The sequence below is a fragment of the Schistocerca americana genome, chromosome 5 (genome assembly GCF_021461395.2).
Source record: "Schistocerca americana isolate TAMUIC-IGC-003095 chromosome 5, iqSchAmer2.1, whole genome shotgun sequence".
In the NCBI taxonomy this organism is placed as follows: Eukaryota; Metazoa; Arthropoda; class Insecta; order Orthoptera; family Acrididae; genus Schistocerca; species Schistocerca americana.
This window is the reverse complement of record NC_060123.1, coordinates 278,137,218-278,148,194: the sequence shown is the minus strand read 5'-3', so window position 1 is coordinate 278,148,194 and position 10,977 is coordinate 278,137,218.

Sequence of the window (10,977 nt, the reverse complement as noted above, 5' to 3'; positions counted from 1 at the left end):
AGGGTGGAGGTCTGTTGTGGTTTCTGATGAAAGCTGGTTCTCTCGTGCCAGTGATAGCCGTGTGTTGCTTAGAACGAAGCCAGTTGAGGACCTGCCAACAACTTTTCTACGTTCTAGACACACTGGACCTACATCTGGACATTGTCTGGGGTGCGATATCTTATGACAGCAGGAGCACTCTCGTGGTTATCCCACCCACCCTGACTGCAAATTTGTATTTCAATCTGCTGAGACAACCTGATGTGCTGCCATTCATGAACAGCATTCCAGGAGGTGAAACGGAGGTGGTTCCAAGACGACAACGCTCGTCCACATACCGCTATTTACTTCGTATTACTATTATTTATATCACTATATACTTTAATATTCAGAGACAGGTGTAAAGCTCAGAACATTCCTGTGGAAATGTGTTGTACAAAGTTAAGTAAATCGTCGTATCGTCATTGTAAGAAAGTGAACTAAACACATCAAAAAAAATTTTGCATCTCCTCGGTTCCGAGAGTTCCGGAACCTATACAGAAAATTGGAATAGAGATCAACATAAAGATCATTTCCACCCTTTTTATTGCTCATGAAAACAACACATTGCATGTTGTACCACCATACAGCGAGACCTTCAGAGGTGGTGGTCCAGATTGTTGTACACACCGGTACCTCTAATACCCAGTAGCACGCTCTCTTGCATTAAGCAAGCATATATTCGTCGTGGCATACTATCCACAAGTTCATCAAGGCACTGTTGGTCCAGAGTGCCCAGTCCTCAACGGCGATTCTGCGTGGATCTCCAGAATGGTTAGTGGGTCAAGTCGTCCATAAACAGCCCTTTTCAATCTATCCCAGGCATATTCGATAGGGTTAATGTCAGGAGAACATCCTGGCCACTCTAGTCGAGCGATTTCGTTATCGCCCGCATCTCGTGGTCGTGCGGTAGCGTTCTCGCTTCCCATGCCCGGGTTCCCGGGTTCGATTCCCGGCGGGGTCAGGGATTTTCTCTGCCTCGTGATGGCTGGGTGTTGTGTGCTGTCCTTAGGTTAGTTAGGTTTAAGTAGTTCTAAGTTCTAGGGGACTGATAACCATAGATGTTAAGTCCCATAGTGCTCAGAGCCATTTGAACCAATCGATTTCGTTATCCTGAAGGAAGTCATTCACAGGATGTGCAGCATGGGGGCGCGAATTGTCGTCCATGAACACGAATGCCTCGCCCGTATGCTGCCGACATGGTTTCGCTATCGGTCGGAGGATCGCATGCATGTATCGTACAGCCGTTACGGTGCCTTTCATGACCAACAGCAGAGTACGTCGGCCCCGCATAATGTCACCCCAAAGCAGCAGGGAACCTCCAACTTGATGCATTCGCTGGACAGTGTACCTAAGGCGTTCAGCCTGACAGGGCTGCCTCCAAACAAGTCTCCGACAACTGTGTGGTTGAAGGCATATACGACACTCATCGGTGAAGAGAACGTAATGCCAATCCTGAGCCGGCCGCAGTGACCGAGCGGTTGTAGGCGCTTCAGTCCGGAACCGCATGACTGCTACGGTCGCAGGTTCGAATCCTGCCTCGAGCATGGATGTGTGTGATGTGCTCAGATTACTTAGGGTTGTTCTAAGCCCTAGAGGACTGATGACCTCAGATGTTAAGCCCCATAGGGCTCAGAGCCATTTGAATCATCTTTGAGCCAATCCTGAGCGCTCCATTCGGCATGTTGTTGGGCCCATCTGTACCGCGCTGCATGCTGTCGTTGCAAAGATGGACCTCGCCATGGACGTCGGGAGTGAAGTTGCGCATCATGCAACCTATGGCGCACAGTTTGAGTCGTATCACAACGTCCTGTGGCTGCACGAAAAGCATTATTCAACATGGTGGCGTTGCTGTCAGGGTTACTCCGACCTATAATCCGTAGGTAGCGGTGATCCACTTCAGTAGTATACCCTGGGCGGCCTGAACGAGGCATGTCATCGACAGCTCCTGGCGAACAACATCGCTTTGGTTCACTCCCATATGTCTGGACACTTCCCTTGTTGAGAGCCCTTCCTGGCACAAAGTAACAATGCCAACGCGATAGAACCGCGGTATTGATCGCCTAAGCATGGTTGAATTACAGGCAGCACGAGCAGTGTACCTCCTTCCTGGTGGAATGACTGGAACTGATCGGCTGTCGGGCCCCCTCCGTCTTACAGGCGCTGCACATACATGGTTGTTTACATCTCCGGGCGGGTTTAGTTACGTCTCTGTACAGTCAAAGGGACTGTGTCTATGACACAATATCCACAGTCAACGTCTATCTTCAGGACTTCTAGGAACCGGGATGACGCAAAACTTATTTTGACGTGTGTAATATTTCATATCTTGTAGTCCCGCTAAATCTCCTCCCATTGGATACAGCGCCCCCACCCCTGGGACTGCGAGTGTATTTTCCCACGGCACAAAAATTACGAACCAGGTTTCGGCTTATCAAATCATCTACAGGAGTCAGGTGATGTTGGCCTCATAAGCCGTAAACTGGTTCGGAAGTGGGAAACCTTAGTGGAACAAGATGCAGTCTGTTTGCTTTTCAACCTTCAGTTTGAAATTATTCGGCCAAGAATCGACGGAAGAATCCATCAGTGTGGTGTATATTATTTATCGTTTTATCGTAGGTTGAATGAATACTTTTTCTTCTCAGACATTAATAGTTTCGATTTTGATGCAAAAATAAGTTAAATGCAGACAAAGTGATAATCCATACTCTGTTGCTTTCTGCATGTCGTTGCAAATTGTCGAATGTATTATATCTAATCTTAAAGGGTGTTTCCGGAAGAGCGTGCAAAAATTTGGCAGGACGTAGGGGATGCTCCACTGAACGATTTGGGATAGGGAACCTGGGGTCGGAGAAGCCAGCTTAAGGAGATAATAGGAATAAAATCACATTACTCTGTACATTTTTATTTACATTAGTTAACTACAAATACCCTCATTGACATAATGAACATATAATTTATAATGCATCTTACAAAATGTGCTAAAACTGACGGCCACTAACCGCAATGCATTACATCGGAGAAAGAGATTCTAATTCATACTAACAGATACACTACTGGCCATTAAAATTGCTACACCAAGAAGAAATGCAGATGATAAACGGGTATTCATTGGACAAATATATTATACTAGAACTGACATGTGATTACATTTTCACGCAGTTGGGGTGCATAGATCCTGAGAATCAGCACCCAGAACAACCACCTCTGGCCGTAATAACGGCCTTGATACACCTGGACATTGAGTCAAACAGAGCTTGGATGGCGTGTACAGGTACAGCTGACGATGCAGCTTCAACACGATACCACAGTTCATTAAGAGTAGTGACTGGCGTATTGTGACGAGCCAGTCGCTCGGCCACCATTGACCAGACGTTTTCAGTTGGTGAGAGATCTGGAGAATGTGCTGGCCAGGGCAGCAGTCGAACATTTCCTGTGTCCAGAAAGGCCTGTACAGAACCTGAAACATGCGGTTGTGCATTATCCTGCTGAAATATAGGGTTTCGCAGGGATCGAATGAAGGGTAGGGCCTCGGGTCGTAACACATCTGAAATGTAACGTCCACTATTCAAAGTGCCATCAATGCGAACAAGAGGTGACCGAGACCTGTAACCAGTGGCACCCCATACCATCACGCCGGGTGATACGCCAGTATGGCGATGACGAATACACGCTTCCAATGTGCGTTCATCACGATGTCGCATCATGATGCTGGGAACAGAACCTAGATTCATCCGAAAAATGACGTTTTGCCATTCGTGCACCCAGGTTCGTCGCTCAGTACACCATCGCAGGTGCTCCTGTCTGTAATGCATGCAATGTTAAGGGTAACCGCAGCCATGGTCTCCGACCTGATAGTCCATGCTGCTGCAAACGTCGTCGAACTGTTCGTGCAGATGGTTGTTGTCTTGCAAACGTCCCCATCTGTTGACTCAGGAATCGAGACGTGGCTGCACGATCAGTTACAGCCATGAGGATAAGATGCCTGTCATCTCGACTGCTAGTGATACGAGGCCACTGGGATCCAGCACGGCGTTCCGTATTACCCTCCTGAACCCATCGATTCCATATTTTGCTAACAGTCATTGGATCTCGACCAACGCGAGCAGCAATGTCGCGATACGATAAACCGCAATCGCGATAGGCTACAATCCGTCCTTTATCAAAGTCGGAAATGTGGTGGTAGGCATTTCTGCTCCTTACACGAGGCATCACAACAACGTTTCACCAGGCAACGCCGGTCAACTGCTGTTTGCGTATGAGAAATCGGTTGGAAACTTTCCTCATGTCATCACGATGTAGGTGTCGCCACCAGCGCCAGCCTTGTGCGAACGCTCTGAAAAGCTAATCATTGGCATATCATAGCATCCTCTTCCTGTCGGCTAAATTTCGCGTCTGTAGCACGTCATCTTCGTAGTTTAGCAATTTTAACGGCCAGTAGTGTATCTCTGGTGTGTTTCGAATCACATCACTGACAGCTACAATTCTGGCAACTAATTCCATCTCCGTATCCACTGGGTCTCACACACAAGTGTCTTTAGATACCGCCGTAGTCAATAATGAAGAGGATTCAGGTCAGGTGACCTCGCAGGCCATGGAACAGGACCTCCCCTTCCAACGAAGTGCCCAGGAAATACTGTACCAGTACCACTCCATCGTATTGTACTGTACGTCCCAGAATGGCAACGAGTAATGGATGGGTCTGTCGTTGATTCATAGCACGTTCTGTCATGGGACAATGTAAATACTATACAACAGAGCTACTTTACGGACAAATAAAGCAAAGAAAACCTGTATCATGACTTCTCGGTAATTAGGGTCGTTCTCCTCCTTTCCTTGCAGGAAATAAAGAATATACATGAACAGGGTGACAATTATTGAACTACATGAAAAAAAACGTAAATTACTTACAAGTCACAGTGTGCACACACTTTATTCAACATGTAAACTTCACTGCAGCTATTCGTCTTTAGGTTATGACATGTTCGATATTCCTGGTGGTGAAGTTGTGCAGACGAATAGCGAAATTCTGCATGAGCCGCTGGAGTGTCGGAATACCGATGCTGTCGATGACTGCGTGAATGGGTGTTTCCAGCTCAGAAATGGTTTTGCGGTTATTTCTGTACACCTTGTGTTTAATATATCCCCTCAGAAAGGTGTCGCTTGTGTTCGGGTCCGGAGAATGTGACGGCTAATCGATGCCCATGGAAGTGGCCTCTGGGTACCCCAGAGCCAAAATGCGGTCCCCAAAGTGGTCCTCCAGGACATCAAACACTCTCATGCTTCGATGGAGTCAAGCTCCGTCTCGCACGAACCACATCTGGTCGAAATCAGGGTCACTTTGTAGAATGGGGATGAAAACATCCTCCAAAACCTTCATGTACCTTTCGGTAGTCATGATGTCATCATGGAATATAGTACCGATTATTCCGTGACTGCCCATTGCATATCACAAAGTCACTCGTTGAGGGTAAAGAGACTTCAAGATTTCTAAATGCGGATTCTCAGTTCTCCAAATGCTCCGATTTGCCATATTGGTTCAAATGGTTGAAATGGCTCTAAGCACTATGGGACTTAACATCTGAGGTCATGAGTCCCCTAGACTGAGACCTACTTAAACCTAACTAACCTAAGGACATCACACACATCCATGCCCGAGGCAGGACTCGAACCTGCGACCGTAGCAGCAGCGCTGTTCCGGACTGAAGCGCCTAGAAACGCTCGGTTACAGAGGCCGGCTTGGCTTATTGACGAACCCATCCAAATGAGAAAGATCTTCGTCGTTAAACCAAGCCAAGCACGCGTGTATTAATTCCCGTCATGCCCCGCGAACAACCGTGCAGTTTGTACATCCTAATAGTCCAATAATTGTCATCCTGTAAATAAGCAGCACAATATGTGTAAACATGTACGCATGTTAGTTGTAAATAAGCTGGAAAACAGTAATGCTAGGCGAAGCGATAAACATGTTTACTTCCATATCTCCTTAAACTGGCTGCGTAGACCCCAGGTTCCCTACCTCAGATTGTTCAGTGGAACTTTCTCTGTGTCCTGAGGCATTTTTTCACTCTCTTACGGAGACCTCCTGTATTATCAACCGATTCCTTTTTCCTGATTAAAATCGAATATTTTTCATTACCGTTTGTAAAAATTTTGATTGATATCTTCAAAATGAAGGAGAAATCAGTGATACCAGTGGTGACTCATTTTATTCCATAATAGTGAGACAACTAACATGAGTAGCAGCCTCAGGCGGTGACTTATCGCTCGATCGCGGCCGCCTACCTCTGGATGTGTTGACGTTAAGAGCCGGCAGTGCGCCCGCGCTAACAGGCCGTGGAGCACCCGGCGCCACTTCTCGCCGGCGCGGCTGCGTACTGTCAGGCGCCTGCCTCCCTCGCCTCCGCTCGGCGGAATCTCCGCGGTGCTCGTCAGCCGCTCGGCGCTGAAACAAGTTTCCTCAAATATTTAACTTGCTGTTGTAGCCGCGCTGCACGAGCACTCCCGCCGAGTAATAGCTCCATAAAAGATAGCAGCGTAATTACGAAATTCATCCCGCTCTGGTTTACTCTGCTCGCGTCCCCGCCGCGGCTGCACCAACAGCCGGCAGCCTTCCGGCCCGCCTCCGCCCTGGGAGATGCTGCGCCGCGCTAGACCCGAGGCGGCGTCTTAATCCGCCCTCCGCCGCATGCGCTGCGCCGATGCGCCCTTCCCAAACATTGCAGTTCACGTTCTCTAACACGTCCCAGTTACGTCTGTCACACTTTCAGACTTTATCAAAATAAAGCATAAAAAGGTGAGTGAACGTATCTAATACGGAATTGGACCACCCCTGAAACATTCCCGTCCATAATGCTGTTTAGCTACTTTTCTTCTTTCGCGGATCGATCGCTTAACCTGTGCTCAAATAACATTCAAATTGATCTAAAAGTCCTCAGAGAAAATAATGACCTCTACCAAAAAATTAAGTAAGGGAGAACTTCCACTTACAAAAAGTAGTAATCTAAGGAAAGAAGGTTTTAGACTAAGACAGAGCGCTATTCAACAAAATATGTTTTTGCAACCCTTATATCACACGAAACCCATTCTTCAAAGAAAACATATTCATCCGTCCTCTGTCCCTCACGTGTTTCTCAACTGAGCCTGCTCCTTGTAACGCCGCTTCCTTTGGACGAAAAATGAGGAATATAAAAGTAGTACCCCAAAGGCCAAAAGTCCCAAAAATCAAGTTCCAAATTTCATAAAAAAAGAAAGAAAAACAAAGTCCTTTTTGAATAATGTTGCTTGAATAGTAGCACGTAGATACAGAAGAAATTCAGTACCAAGTAGCTCAGTGTTTTGAAAAAGAAAGAAATAAAAAAATAGAATCCCATTAGTTTCAAAATAAAATCATAGCAGATCACAGAGTACCGTAATTAGAAACCACGCAGTAGGACGAACGATCTCAAAGAATACTTCTTATGAGTACTCTTTGAGAATCGTGTGTAATACCTAAAAAAGAGCCATGCTCTGTTACTGTGCTACGAGAGTTTGCTGGAGCAAGTCGTACCTCAGCGTGTGTTCGTATACGTGGGCACGACGAGATTGTTTTTTTGGACGTTAAAGATTTGTGATCTACTACGACGCACTGAACTTGTAAGAAGTAAATCAGTAACTTCAAATAGGATATCACGTAGAATTCAGGTAGTGAAATATTCGAAATTGTTTTCAATTGAATATTTTCAATAAATGACTGGACATTACCCAAAGTTAGAAACTATTAAAGATGGACCGATATAGAGACTAAACTTTGAAACTGAATTGTGAGAAAAGAATTAACTTTTGTAAAATCAGTTAACGGACTCTGAAACTTGAATAATATCTTGGACTGAAGTAAACGTCATTAATCCCACCCAGATAGGAAAAGCTACTTTCTTACGGCAATGTTAGGATGTGAAAATAGTGCAACAAACCCGCGTTCAGTGTTATTATCGATTTAATAACTTCTTTCAATCCATTCAGTATTGTGTACTCAGTAAATAATTATCTGTGCGACGACATTGATTGTCCAAGGAACCCGCTGTGCATAAGTACTCTTTGCCGCATTAACAAATTATGGCTCTGTTACGAACTATTAGGCTCTAGTAAACGGAAAAACTTTAGTGGAGATGGTGTTGCGCATCTAATGAAGCTATGATTAATACCGGAATAGCAACTGATATATCCCCACGTGTATCTGTTTTTTAATACGCCGGGGAGCACGTCAATGCATGACCTGATTGAGACAAATAATACGCACTCGGTGGAATTTCAGCGCAGCCCTAACAGATTGCCCGCATCTCGTGGTCGTGCGGTAGCGTTCTCGCTTCCCACGCCCGGGTTCCCGGGTTCGATTCCCGGCGGGGTCAGGGATTTTCTCTGCCTCGTGATGGCTGGGTGTTGTGTGCTGTCCTTAGGTTAGTTAGGTTTAAGTAGTTCTAAGTTCTAGGGGACTTATGACCACGGCAGTTGAGTCCCATAGTGCTCAGAGCCATTTGAACCCTAACAGATTTTTTTATCTAACGTCAATATATACAGCTCTACCGCTAGCTAGCCAGACTGAGACTCCTCCTCATTCTCTCTATTACCACCCCTCCCCCACCTACACACACACACACACACACACACACACACACACACACACACACACACACACACACAAATCAAATTTTCTTTCAGCCCCGACACTACGAAAACACTCGCCTCACACACTCAAATTTAGCGAAGCATCTCTCGTTTACTGTAGCGAAATAATTTTTTCCTAAATATCGTTTCTCTGTATGAAAATCTGTGCTACCAATTACGAGTGAAGTGGAAAAGGTGTAAAAAAGTGCATAACAAATCAATAACGTAGTATACGACGCTTAAGCTCAAAACTTAACCAATGTAACATCTCTCTCGGGAGAAGGACTCAAAAATACGAGAGCCGTTTGTCTTTTTTCAGCCTCCAATAGGCTAAAAGTAAAAGACATCATCATTTCCTTTGGGCCTTTATCCTGCTTCAGTGCGGTGTTGGCCTTGCTACCATGGAGTTGGCAATGTTAGTGGGCTAGGGTGGCCAGATGCCCTTTCTGCCGCCACCCCGAACCCCCCGGGACAGAATTTATGTACCCCGGCTATCTGAGTCTAGTGTTAGCCATTACATAGTGCGAACGTATTCAAATGGCCGCGAGTCATGTAACTGAGGCGGAACGTGGGGACCAGCCCATTATTCACCTACAGGATGTGCAAAACCGCCTAAAAACCTCATCCAGGCTGTCTGGCATACCAGCCCTCAATGTTAATCCGCTGGTCGAATGCGATCTGGGGCCAGCGCGGCCACCTGAGTCCAGGAAGCAGTGTATTAGTGCTCTCGGCTACCCTGCCAGGTTGCTATAAATAAAAGACAAATTCATAGAAAACAATTATTTTACTACCAAAATTTTTGTACAGCTGTGGTTACTTTTCAACATAATCACCAAAAACGTTGAGACATTTATTATACCTGTGGACAAGCTTTGCAATATTCTCTTCATAAAATATTGGCGCCAAAAATTTGAAATGAGCATTGACTTTGTTTTGAAGATCTTCGTTGGTTTGAAAGTGCTGCCCTCCTAACCACGTCTTCAGTTCAGGGAAAAGGTGAAAGTCGCTGGGTGCCAGGTCAGGACTGTACGGCGGATGATCGAAAATGTCCCATTGAAATTGTTCAAGGAGCCGTTGGGTTGTGCCAGCAGTGTGTGGACGAGCGTTGTCATGGATCAACATAATTCCTGATGTCAGCATTCATCTTCATTTGTTTTGAATGACTCTCCCCAGATGTCATAAAGTTTCAAAATAAGCAGCTGCATTGATAGCGGTTCTGGGGTACATAAACTCTGGAAACAACACATCTTTTTGGTCCCAAAACACGGTAGCCATAACCTTTCTGTTGTTGAATGTTTCTTTGAATTTCTTTTTTTGGTGAATTTGGATGCATCCATTGTTGTGATTGTCGTTTTGTTTCCGGTGTGTCGTATTGGATCCAAGCTTCATCTCCAGTAACAACTAATTTCAAAACGTTCTCTCTTCATCGTGATGACGGTCAAGGAAATTCAAAGCTGAACCCATTTTGTGAGTGGCCGTCAACATTTTTGGAGCCCAACAAGCACAAAGTTTTTTGTAGCCTAAATGTTCAGTAACGATAGAGTGTACTTGAAACTTCCAGAATTTCCATAGACAAAGCAATTGGCCGGCCGGGGTGGCCGTGCGGTTCTAGGCACTACAGTCTGGAACCGCGTGACCGCTACGGTCGCAGGTTCGAATCCTGCCTCGGGCATGGATGTGCGTGTTGTCCTTAGGTTAGTTAAGTTTAAGTAGTTCTAAGTTCTAGGGGACGGATGACCTTAGAAGTTAAGTCCCATAGTGCTCAGAGCCATTTGAACCAACTTGCACTGTACGTGCTTGAGCATTGTCATGCAAAATTATGGTCAGGTCTTGCAGAAAGTGTCATAACTTCTGTCTCTATGCCAGCAGTGTTCCACTAAGGGCGGCGCCACCTCCCTGTTTTGTGAGGCAGAAACCGTGATGGGCGGCGCATGCGCTGTGTACTGAACGGTGGCCTATATAGGACGTCGAATTGCAATCTTGCGTCAGTTCTCAGCGGGACTCATCAGCAGAAGCTGCATTTCCCGAAGATGGCGAACAGTTGGATCGCCGAAATATCGAGTCAAGTTGATTTTAGGATCCGGCAGCAAACCCGAAGAGACTTTCAAGACTTATTACGCCGGGAAAGCCACGTAATCACGAGAGGTTTATTGTTAACGATCGCAAGTAGACACTCCTCTGTCCCACACAGAACACGCGGTTGTATACGAGTCGAAAACATGCTATGTCACACAACTGACGCATCCTGACAGAACATCAAGATAAAATGGCCAATTGGCCTGCAGCAACTTCTCCCTCTATCTCCCTAGAATACAT